The sequence below is a fragment of the Anas platyrhynchos genome, chromosome 2, assembly GCF_047663525.1.
Source record: "Anas platyrhynchos isolate ZD024472 breed Pekin duck chromosome 2, IASCAAS_PekinDuck_T2T, whole genome shotgun sequence".
Lineage (NCBI taxonomy): Eukaryota > Metazoa > Chordata > Aves > Anseriformes > Anatidae > Anas > Anas platyrhynchos.
The window spans coordinates 93,967,161-93,981,419 of record NC_092588.1 but is presented as its reverse complement, the minus strand read 5'-3'; the positions used below and the strand labels follow the sequence as shown (position 1 = coordinate 93,981,419).

General features: G+C 41.8%; 1 protein-coding gene across 9 annotated transcripts in view; it reads left to right on the top strand.

Annotated features, from left to right (window-relative positions):
• Positions 1-14,259, top strand: part of MYRIP (myosin VIIA and Rab interacting protein) — a 217,822-nt gene that overhangs the window by 28,563 nt on the left and 175,000 nt on the right. The window lies entirely within an intron of this gene.

Below are 14,259 nucleotides of genomic sequence, written 5' to 3'. Positions count from 1 at the left end.
TTTTAATGGTAATTGAGATTATCTGAAACAACGAAGATTAGGAAAAGAGAGGGAATCCTGCAGTAAGAAAGAATATCACAGAAGCTACTGTTATCCAGTGAAATCAGATGCTGATGTTCATTTTATCTTATGTTTTCATGATTTTGCTGCTTCTAGTATGACTTATGAATCTAGTTCAGTTAGCCTTGCATGGATAAAACTTCTCTTCAGTATTATAAATTTTTTCTTCACTTACAAGCAAACACCTTCAACTTTAGGTAGCGGCGGATAGCACAGAGGACTTAAAGTCAAGGCTTAGCCTCTGTCTTCTGAATAGTAAAAAGTAAATAATGAAGCCCTAAGTCTTCCGCATTTTGGGAACCTGGTCATATTTCCCATCCTACATTGTACATGTGTCATGTAGTAAACCAGACTGAAACAGTTTGTTGTTGAGATGCTAATGGATATTAGCTTTTGTGAAGCTGTCAGAAATCATGTGACAGAAATCGCAAGCACTGTGTTTTTTTATTTTTATTTTTTGGTATGCTTCCAATCTTGGAAAAACAAACAGGTTCTCCACAGATAATCTACAGCTAGAAAATGTGTCACAGATTACCAGCAGTTAAATTTGAATGGTGCCATGTTCTGAGTAAAACATCACCAGATATCTTATGTTTGAATATGTTAAAAACCATTTATGATTATGGCTTTTGGGGGGATTCAGGAAGGCAGAAGAAAAGCTTGAGGATACAAAGAGCTTCACAGGCCTCTCTTTTTCTATTTGAGTGATTTTTCTTAGGGAACAGATAAATTCTTGTCCTTTATTGTTAGTGAGGGGTCTGGTCTTCCCTGAAAACGTGAAATTTAATAAAGGGTTGAGTAAATAATACCTTTGTTCCTTTACATCTCTTAATAGTTGCCAGTAGAGCTCCTTGGCTATAGATCAAAAACTATGAAACCTATTTCAGAAGGACCCACATTACTTGCACATTTTCTAATGAGTTGTACTGACTTCAGAGGTAACTGTCTGGTAGCAGTGGAGCACAGACTTTTTCTGTGTTAATAATAAGCCTGTGACTACATAATAAACTTTACTGGTTCATTTGAACCATTACTTCCATTTAAAATACTCTCTGTAGCAGAGAGAGGAACCTAAATTAGAAAGCTGAGTTAAAAATAAGTAAGCATGAAACAGGGAATCATAATGGGATGATTTGCCTATCCTCTCTCATTGTGTAGAGTCATGTAGATCTCAAAATCAAGGTACTGTGGTACATGTCATAAATGTCTTGGAAGATTTTGATTTTAGGGATCTTAGTTCTCTATAGAAGATTTCAGAGGAAGCCTTATCTATTCAAGTGCTGAATAGATGTATGTCCTGATACGTACATGGGTATACATACTGTAACAATTCTCTTTTTTTCGACTCCTTTTGTTTTAAAGTATTTCACTGCTTTGCAAAGCTTTAAACTGTGGTAACATTTTCTTACCTGGCTTGTGAGCTGTTATTGACTAATTTGTATTCATCGCACATAATAGCCTTCCTGGAAAAATATTTAAGGTTTGCTTTAATGGGTAAGCAAATATTTAGAAGATTGTACATACTGTTACAATTTTAGAGCTGGAGACAGTAAAAAATCTATTTCTATGGCCATAATAAACCACAGCATTGTTCATTACAGAACATTTGAGTTATATAATTGCTGTCTCTGTTATTGATCTCAGAAAAGGCAATGTAAATACATTTTTAAACAAAGCCCACACTTAGCACTGATAGTATGTTAATAAAAGCTGATTGGATTCCTGGTGGGAATCATTTGGTGGAGTGTCTATTTGTTCTCGTGATTTTGTGAAAAAAACTCCCTGGAATGGGAACCTGGCACAGTGGCACTCCACGAGGATACTTTTATGGCAAGCAGCTATCTTAGAAAGCAGAAAAGCCACTGGTACTGCTATACTCCAGGCTGCTGGTACAGAGCGCTGGGGCTGCAGAAGGTTTCTTTCCATGATGCCAGAATACAGTCCTAAAATTCTGAATGTCCTTGTTTGAGGAATGGAAGGAGGTAACTTAACAGTTTTTGACTGAGACTTAGTGAGGTGCAGTGGGTATGATTGTATTTGGCTGAAGGAGACCCTTTAATGTATTTGTAGTTCAGAAAGATAAAATGTAAAAATGCTTTGTCCCATATCTACTGCTTCTTGGTGTTCTCTTACCAAATGTGTTCCATGTCCCCTTAATACTAACTATGAATTTGACCACTGCTTTAAAAGTTGAGCTTTCTTTCAATTTCATGCCTTACTGCCCTTTTAAAGTCCTTGCAGCATTGGTAAGATGGAAGTATTGTTTGTGCAACCTTTTCATTGCTGCTAGGTTTGTGTGATTGTGAGTAATCAGATTTATTTATTTATTTATTGTAAGATATTGCACAAGAAGTAATAAAACTATCTACTTTTCCATTTAGCAATGATGTGTCTTCAGGGCTTCTGAGGAATAAGAAGTTGTATACTGATTTCATCAAACAAATATGACTGTGAGAGAGTCTTTTTTAAAATAAAAATAGAGACTTTTGTTCAGTTTCAGTTCAAGTTAACATTTCTGGAACCATCATCCAAGGAACACACCCTGATGACATAACACCTCAGAAGTTAAAAATTCTAGGCATACTGAACCTTTCCTTAGAGCTCTTATTTACAGCTGTCTTCATGTTTTCACTTACCTTGGATGAGAATAAAATAAAATATTACTTTCTGTGCCTGATAGATAAAATGAATCTTCCATGACAAAGTCTGTAGCTTTAGTTATGGACATAAATCTTTAGCAGTTGGAGAAACTTGGAATTATTTAAAAGACAACTTGAGTTGTCTTTTGCCCATCTATTTACAATTGGCAATGGAATGTTAATGATAAAGTAATGATAAAGATTAAATTGTACCTTGAAAGGCAGATTTTAATTGATCACAAGTAAAAATACAGTGGATGATACTCAGTCTTCCCCTTTCTGTAGCTGGTTTCCAGTAATATCAACAGATGGGAAAGGGTGTCAAAAGCCTTACTGAAGTCAAGGTAGACCACATCCACAGCCTTTCCCTCATTCACCCAGCGTGTCACTTTGTCATAAAAGGAGATCAGGTTAATCAAGCAGGACCTGCCTTTCATAAACCCATGCTGACTGGGCCTGATTGCCTGGTTGTCCTGCAAGTGCCGTGTGATGACACTCAAGATAAGCTGCTCCATGAGCTGCTTCCCTGGCACTGAGGTCAAATTAAAAGGCCTATAATTTCCTTGGTCTACCTTCCGGCCCTTCTTGTAGATGGGCATCACATTTGCTAGCCGCCAGTCAACCGGGACCTCCCCTCTTATCTAGGACTGCTGATAAATGATGGAAAGTGGCTTGGACAGTTCTTCCACCAGTTCTCTCAGTACCCTTGGGTGGATCCCATCCGGCCCCATCGACTTGTGTACATCTAAGTGCTGTAGCAGGTCGCCAACCATTTCCTGGTGGGTTATGAGGGTCACATTCTGCTCTCCATCCCATTCCACCAGCGCAGGGTACAGGGTATCTAGAGAACAACTGCTCTTGCTGCTAAAGAGCGAGGCAAAGAAGGCATTAAGCACCTCAGCCTTTTCCTCATCTTTCATCACTAAGCTTCCCCCTGCATCCAGTAAAGGACGGAGACTCTCCTTAGTCTTCTTTTTTGTGTTCATGTATTCATAAAAACATTTTCTGTTGTCTTTAACAGCAGTAGCCAAATTAAGATCCAGATGAGCTTTGGTCTTTCTAATTTTGTCCCTGCACATCCTTACAACATCCTTATAATCCTCCTGAGTGGCCCGCCCTCTTTTCCAAAGATCATAAACCCTCTTTTTTCTCCTAAGCTCAAGCCACAACTCTCTGTTCAGCCAGGCTGGTCTTCTTTCGTGCTGGCTCGTCTTTGGGTACATGGGGACAAACCGCTCCTCTCCTTAATAATAATTTTTTTTTTTTTCCCTTTAATTAAATTACTCTGATCTCAACTCATGAGTTGTTCTTTACTTTATTTCTTTTCCTTCTCATCTAAGGAGGGAGAGTGAGAGAACGATTGTGGTGTGTAGCTGCCTACCATGGTAAAACCACCACAGTCCTTTTTGGCGCCCAACGTGGGGCACGGCAGGTTGAGATAACAATAGGATTGATTAAAATGCTTACAACTAACACACTTACTTGCTAGTCACCATGTTCATGTCCTGTTACTATTGGCTTGTTTGATCATATGTTGTGCAATCCATGTCATGTTCTCTGTATCCAATCCGAGAATGTGCTACAATCTGTGTTCGTTTTTTTTTTTTTTTTTTTTTAATTCACTGTGCTGCCAAGCACTGGCCTTGAGTTTAATCTGGCATTCAGGCTCTGCACTGTTATCATTTGGGTCTCATGGAAACTCTCTCTCATGGAAAATCTTTTAGAGAATATTCAGAACTACACTGCCTTCCTTTCATCATCTGGATGTCAGTTTATGAATAATATCAGGAATCTTACCTCCTCCTTCTTTCACAGTGGGCTAATTACAACAGTTTTTGAGTATTTTGAATATCCATGTGTAACCCATATATTGCTATTTCTAATTCTGAATAATGGGTTTCCTCTTCTCTCTAAGATTAGCCGATTATTTAGAAAGCTTACCTGGGAATCTGTCTCAAAACAGGCTTCTGGCAGGTGGCAAGGTGTTTGGGAGGATATAGGCAGGTATCTGTCATGGATGTCTCCTCCAATAGTTTTGAACTTCACCCCTGAACAAGTGCAAAATCCTAAAAACCTGATAGAATGTTTGAGAGTCGTGTATCCTGACCCTGATAATGCTGGAGAACAACAGCTTGCAGCATTGTGCTGGGTCCTGGCTTACTCCTATCAAACACTGTTTAACATCATCCAGCACCTTGAAGAGAGGGAGGAAGTCTCTGTGTCTGATGACTAGATAACACACACTGTGGCTGACCCAAAGGACCAACCGACTATGGTATCAGTCACCCCATAGTCAAGTCAAAACAATGGAAACGGAAGTCAGCTCGTTTAGTAAGGGAAGAAGACTCTCCTAAGAAGGGGGGAAAAGGGGAAAAGGCAGGCACCTCTAAAGCAGAGCCATCACAAAAACAGCAGGAAGAAGAGATGGAAATCATAAAGGAATCAGAACCCACTTGATCCCTCTCCCTGAGTGAGTTGCGAGAAATATGAAAGGATTATGGTCGACGCCCAGGTGAACACATCCTCACCTGGCTGCTTCAATGCTGGGATGCTGGGGCCAACAGCCTACAGTTAGAAGGCAATGAAGCCAAGCAGTGGGGATCCCTCTCTAGAGAAATGGTAATTGACAAAGTAACTGGGAGAGGGACACAGGTTCTCGGCCTCTGGAGGCGACTCCTGGCAACTGTGAAGGAAAGGTATCCCCATAAGGAAGATATTGTATATCAAGTAGGCAAGTGGGCCACTGTGAATAAAGGTCTCCAGCATCTGCAGGAATTAGCTGTGCTGAAGATGATTTATAGTGATTTGGACAATGCCCAGACACCTCAAGATCCCAATGAAGTCCAGAGCACAACATCCATGTGGCGTAAATTTGTACAGAGTGTACCATCAGCACATGCCAGTATGCTGGCAGTAATTAACTGGGATGAGGGGATGGGACCAATAGTGTATAATCTGTCCTGCCAGCTTCAAAAATATGAAGACAATCTCTCTGCTCCACTATGGTCCTGTGTCTCAGCTGTGGAGAAACTGTCCAAAAGACTTGACCACCTTGTAGAATGAGCATATCTGTCTTCATCCAGATGGAGTGATATTTCAGCCACTAAGAATCAGTATTTTCCTGCTCAAGAGAGAGAGTACCCAAGACACACACCTTGTAGTTTTATCTGCGTGACCACAGGGAAGATATGAGGAAATGGGATGGAGCTACTTCATCCCATGGGAGCTACTTCAACCCTAGCTGCTCGGGTATGTGAACTGAAAGGTGATACAGCAGCAAGAAGAGGGGCTCCTAAGAAAAATGCTGCTCCAGTTTCTGTTGAGCAGTTCCCCAGAGGCAGTAGAAGAGCTGATGTTATTCTTTACCCTGATGAAGGGACCTCTGCTTCTCATTTGCAAGAATTAAGTGGCAGACACTCCAAACAGGACTAGAGAGGCCATGCCTCTGGCCAGGTAGAGGAGAGGGATAACCGGATTTATTGGACTGAGTAGATGCAATGGCTTGGCACATCGGAACCACAAGAGTACAATGCTCTAGTGGACACTGGCACACAACGTACCTTAATTCCATCAGGCTACCAAGGGACAGAACTCACCTGTATCTCTGGAGTGACAGGGCAATCCCAACAACTAACTGTATTGGAAGCTGAAGTGAGTCTAACTGGGAATGAGTGGCAAAAGCATCCCATTGTGACTGGCCCAGAGGCTCCATGCATCCTTGGCATAGACTACCTCAAGAGAGGGTACTTCAAGGATCCAAAAGGGTACCAGTAAGCTTTTGGCATAGCTGCTTTGAGTACAGACCACACCGACCACCACATCTCCCGCCAGTCCTTCCCTGTTTGTGAACAGAAGGTCTAACGGGGCATCTCCCCGGGTAGGCTCACTAAGTAGCTGCATCAGGAAACTATCTTCTACACTCTCCAGAAACCTCATAAACTGCCTCCTCTGAGCTGTATTGTGCTTCCAGGATATATCTGGGAAGTTGAAGTTCCCCATGAAGACAAGAGCCGATGATTTTGCAACTTTTGCCAGCTGCCTGTAGAATTCCACATCCATCTCATCCTGGTTTGGTGGTCTGTAACAGACCCCCACCAGGATGCTTGCCTTGTCAGCCTTCCTGCTGATCCTAACCCATAGGGACTCAACCTTATAATTCCAAGTCTCGAGTTCCACAACATCAAAACACACTCTAATATAGAGAGCCACCCCACCACCCCTTCTGTGCTGGCTGTGCATTCTGAAGAGCCTATAGCCAGTCATTGCAGCACTCCAGTCATGGGAGTGGTCCCACCACATTCCAGTGATGGCAACCAAGACATAGCCTGCCTGCTGCACAATGGCTTCCAGCTCCTCCTGTTTGTTGTCCATGGTGTGTGCACTAATGTAGATGCACTTGTTTGGTCATTGCCTTCTCCCCCACCCTGACATTGTTCCCTCTGGCACACATCTAACAAGACTTTTTTCATCTCTGTCCCCCTTCTTACCTAGTTTAAAGCTTTCTCAGTGAGCCCTGCCAGCTCTTGGGCTAGTATCTGTTTTCCCCTTAGAGACAGGTGGGACCCATCTGCAGTTAGCAGTCCAGGTGCTGAGTAAAGCGCACTGCTCAAAACAAACAAACAAAACCAACCAACCAACCAAAAAAAAAAAAAACAAAAAAAAAAAAAACAGAATTCCTGTGTTGGCACCAGCCTCTGAGCCACATGTTTATCAAGTGTGTTTTCTGGGTCCTCTCCGTACCTCTCCCTGTACCTCTCCCTGCCACTGTAGGGATGGACGAAAATACCACCTGTACTCCCACTCCATCTACTTTTCATCCCAGTCCCCTGAAGTCCCGTTTGATAGCCTTCAGGCTTCTCTCTTCAATATCATCTCTGCCAGCCTGGACTATCAAAAGAGGACAGTAGTCAGAGGAGCAAACCAGGTTGAGAAGCTTTCTGGCAATGTCCCTAACCCTGGCCCCAGGGAGGCAGCAGACTTCCCTACGGGTAGGGTCAGGCCCTCTGATCCCCAGAGAAGGGAGTTGCCTACAATGATCACCCTTCTTTCTTTCTTAGTGGAGGCAGTCTTGAGCCATGGAGTTGACTTCCTTGGCCCAGGCATCCTCCTGGGTAGACTTTTCACTTCATCCCTACCCACCGGTCTCTCAAGCTCCAGGTCCTCAAACCTGTTGTGTCAGGGCACCTGAGAAGGCAGGGCTGGTAGGGAGGTTGCCTGCAATGCCAAGGAGGGACCTGGTGTTCCTTATTTTCCTTTATTCCTTATTTCCTAGGTCCCCTCTCTCTGCTTGACAGGGCAGGGGGTCCACCCCTGTTTGGGGTGTCTCACCCCAGTGTCCTTCCTTCAGGCCTTCCAGGGAATTTCTCCACCAGTCTGTTGCCCACTCACATTCCCTGACGGCCCTCAATCTCTCCACCTCCTCGAGCTCTGCCACCAGGCTGAGCAGGTCATCCACCTGCTCACACCTCACACACGCTGTGCCTATGCCGTCCTCAGATGGCAGCAACAGGCTCAGACACTCCGTGCATCCAGAGATCTGAACTGCCACATTTTTGAGCGAGAACTCCATCTGGGTCGCCACAGACTTTCTAGAAAGAGCTCTCTGCCTAGTGGAGACCATGGCAGTTTACCCATAGGTAGACAGCCAGTAGATGAGTTGTTCATGTGAGCAGGGTGGAATGTTCTGCCCTGCCTGAGCGAACTGCCCTGCCATGCCCTGACTGATCCACCACACCCTGTTTGCCCACCCTGGTTGCTGCGCTCCACAGGGGCTGCCTTTGTACGTCAGGGAAAGGGGCACTGCTGGCTCTGCCTACGCCTCTTCAGCCTCCCTTGAGAGGGCTGCTGGGCCCTGGTGGCTCCCTCGGCTGCCTCAAGTGGCCTCGGTGCCGCAAAAAAGCACTGCCCATGTCGATCACCCATTCTGCTGCAGTACACGTCTGCCCCGGAGCCAATTGCCTCGGTAAAATATTTGTTTGCACACTGTGCAATAAATTGCAGTAGAGAAAGTTACAAATGGTGACTTTGGGGTTGTTCAGCCTGGAAAAGAGAAGGCTCTGGGGAGACCTTATAGCAGCCTTCTAGTACCTAAAGGGGACCTACAGGAGTGTAGCGAATGGACAAGGGATAATGGCTTTAAACTAAAAACGGCTGGTTTAAATTAGATATGAGGGAGAAATTCTTCACTGTGCAGGCAATGAGGCACTGGAACAGGTTGCCAAGAGAAACTGTGGATGCCCCATCCCTGGAGGTGTTCAAGGCCTGGCTGGATGGGGCTTTGAGCAACGTGGTCTGGTGGGACGTATCCCTGCCTGTGGCAGGGGGGTTGGAATTATACAGTCTTTAAGGTCCCATCTAGCCCAAACCATTCTACAATTCTATGACTTGTGGTTGAAAGTGTCTCAATTTATTTACTGTATGAATTTCTCATTTGATCATATATTTTACTTTATGATTAAATTTAGGCTATAAAATAATTAATTTTCCCTTATTTAAGGTTAAGTAGTAAGAGATGGAGGAAGTGCCATGTTTTCATCTTTTTCCTGTTTTTGTAGACCAAAAGAGAATGCTCTTCCTCCTTTCTTTTTCTTCCCACTCCCTTTCTGATATGGAAGGACGGTAGTATTACCTTCCCACTGTTTGCAGTTGAAGGCTTCCTATATTCATGCTTTGGATAAATGTAATGTTTATGTCTCCAGAGTAAACCTCTGACTATTCCAGGAAAAAAAAAAAAAAAAATCAAACAATAAACACTTATTTACCAATCATAGCAATGCATTATAGTTACTGTATCAGCATCTGGCAGTAAGGCCATGGTTCAACATTCTGTGTAGCTGTTGTCCCCTGTAGATAGATGTCAGGGTACTTACCTGTCTAGGGGATAATATTGTCAAAGCTATATTGCTCATCTATAGAGAGAGAATGTGAAGGAAACTTTAGGAGGCTGAAGTCTTTGTCCTTAACCACAAATAATGTTTGAAGAAGTTTATCTTCTTATATAAAGAAATGGTTCACAACTCAGTACATGGTAGCTAATGTCTCCTTACTGCTCTGGCAGTGCATAAGCATCCACCTGAGTGTTCTTGAAGCATTGCCAGGGCCAATTTTCCATCCTAACAGAAACAGGAGATGGACCAACCTCCTACCCCAAGACACTGTTCCAGAGAGAAATCACAGACCCACCTACTCAAACACATCTTCCTGTAGTTCAAGCCAGTTGATCCGGCATTGGTTCATTAAACCTGAACTCTAAAGAGAACAAAAAATCATAAACAATTTGGGAAAATAATTCCTAGTAATGAAGATATGGGAGAGTCTGCTTATCTCCTACGTGTCTCTTCCTAGTGACAGCAAGTTGAGAACGCTTGCAAAAGAGAGGTTTGCATTAGTTGCCAGATGCTCAGACGTCCTTCCAAGGCTTTTGTTTTTCCTTACAGATCAATTAATAGTTGCACTTAGTGGAAGATGTGGGTGGTATTAGCTCAGCTAGGCAGCATACTTTGTTGCTCTTGTTTGGGGGAATTCCTCCTCTGGGCACTGAAGCTAGCTGAGCCATGCTGTCAGTAAGGCCGTGCAGTAGTACCAGGCCCTACTGAGTGACATATAGACTCAAGGATGAAAAGAGTATATCTGTCCTCATGGGGCAGTACAAATGTGACTCTATTGATTATGGAGGTGAGCAGATCTGTTGTTGTATTTTACTGTGCTCCAGAATAGATGCAGTCCTGTCAATAGCATGTGGAAAGAACTTATAAGAAAGGGGCTTGCAGCTGAGAACCAAACAATTCTGTGTAAATGATGCTTCCCTATAGCTGTTTGGAAGGGAGAAATTCAATCACACATTATTGTCAGCCCAGGTTTTAGAAATATAGCCTGCCCTTCAGTGAATAATTTTTCAAATGCTTATGGTTAAAATGATAAGTACAAACTTCATTTTATTTGTTTTCTGGAAGGCAAGAGTTATTAATCTTCCTCTTTAATTCATATGGTAGCATTCTCTACCCTGTATGTAAAAACCGTGTTACTTGTCCCTTGGACTATTTGGAGCTGTACTTATTGGACATGTCTTTAGGCAAGTAGGCCTGCTTCTTAGGAGTCTTTCTTTCATCTTTCATCTTCACATAAAGCAAGTTTCCCATCTTGTTATTTGTATTATCTTGTTCTTATGTAAGTAGAAATGTGTCACAATTTTAAGTAACCTAGTCCTGACTTAATGAAAGTGAACATGGGTCTTCTGAATATAAATGGTAAAACACAGTTGATGGTTTTTCAAAATGTTTATCGTTGCAAGCAGTGTATACAAAATTCTGTTCATTAATATAACTAACTCTGACAGCTGTACTCATCTTCTACTCATTCACCTGGAGGGACAAACCTCTGCATTGTATCAGGAAAGTCTTTTAATTTGGTGGACTATGGTTTTACCCCAAGATAATGCAGTGATAAATGGGGTCTAGTGTGTTATAGTAGCCTTTTTTTGTTTGGTTTTTGTTTTTGTTTTTGTTTTTGTTTTGTTTTCAAATGTGCATCACATGTACCTGGCAGGGATAAATTTTTCAGGGTTACATAAGATCTGTAAAATCCCCTGTAATGGGTTTAATACTACTTGAGGGACCACAGGGTACAGAGGCACTAATCTGACAGAATTAAAAAAGGTTACTTTGTTTGGGGGCAATAAGCTTAATCAGAGTTGTTTTCCCCATTCCCCACAACTGATTTTTAAATCAGATTTCTGACAGCATCCCTTCCTATAAAAATCATTCTGGGAGAGTTTTGTACTTGCTGCGGTATAGTATTTCACAAAAAAAAAATTATTTCACTTTAAAGATGTCAGCATAATTGCTTTTATTTCCATTGAACATTTCTGATTGTTACTATAGCACTACCACTTTGTCTTTATGTCTTCGGATGCTCAGAAGTTCTTCAGAAAAATCATATTTGATTCATATGTCTCACTGTTAGCTGTTTCTGATTAATCTGTGTGTGCTCTTGGTCCGTGCCCCCCTCCTGCTTGCTTTGGGTTTGCAGCTTTTCTTTCTGGTGCTTTTTGGCGTGAGTCTAGGAGCAGAAAGAAAGAGGGCTGAACATGTGTCCATGAGCAAGGTGTCTCTTTCTTACTGTAGTGCAAGAGCAGCTCTAATACAGTCTAAAGGGAGTGTTGCACTTCAGTGTGAAGTTGGCTGTTCTGTTAGTTTTCGTGGTTTTTGCACCAATCCAGCATGGTTTGTTTTTGTGGGTCTTCGGTCACACTCTGATAGTGGCAACTCTGTCTGGCTCTGAACTATGCCGTTCCTTGGAGGTTGCCCATCCAGTTACCTACCCTTCATACAGGAATTTGAAAGTGGACAAGTTTGCAGTAGATTGTGGAGAAGCTGAGAGCCAATTTAAGCACCCTGGGAAATAAAGCTGATCCTTTTCTAATAGACTTGCAAACTTAGCCGAGTGCATACTTGATCTGAGGAAAGCACTGTGATTCGTTCTGTGGGTACAAAGACCGTAGAGGGCAAAGACCTCTGCTTAGAAAGGATTAGCTGTGTACAGGGACCTGATCTCCAGCCTCAGCCTTCCTGAGAGTGTTTCTTTAGCTTCATGGATTTGAGTCGGAATACTGGCATTTCTTGAAATAACTTGTGTATCTGCTTTAACAAAGGTTTGTTCTTCTATTTGCTGTTTGTAGTATTAATAAAAGCCAGAAGTTTAAGACATGCATTCTCTGGAACCATGCACCCATGGAGATTTGTCAGCTTTAATCCTATATGGACCCTCTCAGCAGAGCACAAGAAGGCTATTATTGCTGCCTTGGCTCATGCTGTTTTCATGTTACAACAGTGGGCCTAATGCTTTTAAACTTTGTGTTTCTCTTTTATGTGTTAAAGAAATATATGTCAATGAGCTATCAGCTCTATTTTTATTTTAATGAAGTAATATATAAAAAAGTATTTTCTGTGTTCATTGCCAACCTGGATATGCAGCTTAAAAAATAATAAAATCAGAATGGAGGTTACTGGTAGGAAGGGAGAACTTGTCAAGCCAGAACAGTTTCTCTGGAATAATGAGGAATTAATGGACAAATAAGTTTGGCTGTGTTAAGCTATGCAAGGAAAAAACAAGGCAGGTCAGGTTAGTGTTGCATACAAATTTATCCCTCAGGAACATCCTGTGTGTCTAGCTTTGACATAGTACTGGTGCTAACAGCTAGAATTTGGGTCAAAAAGTGGGGGTAATACACATAAAGAGGTGCGAAAGTTTTGTGTGTGTGTTTTGTTTTTTTTGTTTTTTTGTTTTTTTGTTTTTTTGTTTTTTTGTTTTTTGTTTTTTTTTTTCTTTCTTTCTTTCAGTGTGGTAGTGGTGCTGAGACCAACTATGAACTGAAAGTCATTTTTTGTCTGTTTTGCTACCCTCTTCAGTTCCATCCTATTTTGCTATTGTGATGACTTCTTATATAATATCTTATTGAAAACTATGTATTTAGTTTTTTGATTTTTTCTTCAGTTTAAACATTTACTGCATCAACATGCTTTCCTGTTTTCAAAATCATAAAGACAGTAAATGGAGCTGGTCTTGCATCGTTTCCATTGCGTTATAAAGAAGTCTAAAATTCTAAGATGTCATATTTTTGGGGGGACTGTTCTTGTGTATGTGTACTTCTGATCTCAGTGAGGATTTTATCAGATTTGTCATAGCTCAAGTTGGTCACTGCATTGAACTTGTCGTTTTCCATCTGTCAATTGTGGTATCCTTTTCAAAAAGCAAGGTGTGTGTGTACGTAAATAAAATACATTTGAAGTTCATGTTATCTGTGCTCTGTTTAATGTGGTGTTACATTTTCCGTATTGTTTCTAAGGTTTGAAGTTGGTTGCTGACACATACATACCCACAAGTTCACTCCCAGCTGGGTTCTATTATTGTTTGCTCGGAGGCATTGATAAAATCTTCCAGAGCTGCCTTATCTTCTGTGTTTGACAGACTCCACCCTCAACTAATGGCTTTCAAGTACAGTGTTCTCTGGGCCTGACATGTAGTGTTTCACTGATCCCTATGAACCTGAATCGTCCAGTCCCTGCTTTCAGAACAGATATATTATGAGTGACAGTCTGCCTATAAGTGTATATGTTGTTCCTTTTAAAATCTGCTTGGGACAGGTTCTATGCCTTGGTACAAGTACCTCTGTAAAAGGTAATTACAATACAATTCAGAGCTAAATTAGAAGCTATTGCTGACCAACAGATGGAGGACATGAGTTCTGAGTTTGCTTCATAGCTCTTCCACTAAATTTTGAACCTTTTGTTTTTACCATAATGCTTGAAACATGTTTTAAAGGATAGCAAAGACTGTCAGAATAATTTGTAGTCTTTCTAGTAAACTGAAGTGACTGCTGCAGTAATTCACAGCAGGCAGAGGTACAGTAATTTGTTTGATGGACATTTAACCTTCATATACTTCCAGTAGAACATTTATCCGGTCAGTTTGTTAAGCCCTGTGTTGAAAATGCAACCACAGCTCAGTCGGAGGTATAAATAGTTCCCAAGGTAGCTGCTTGGGCTGTAGCTGTCAACCACCT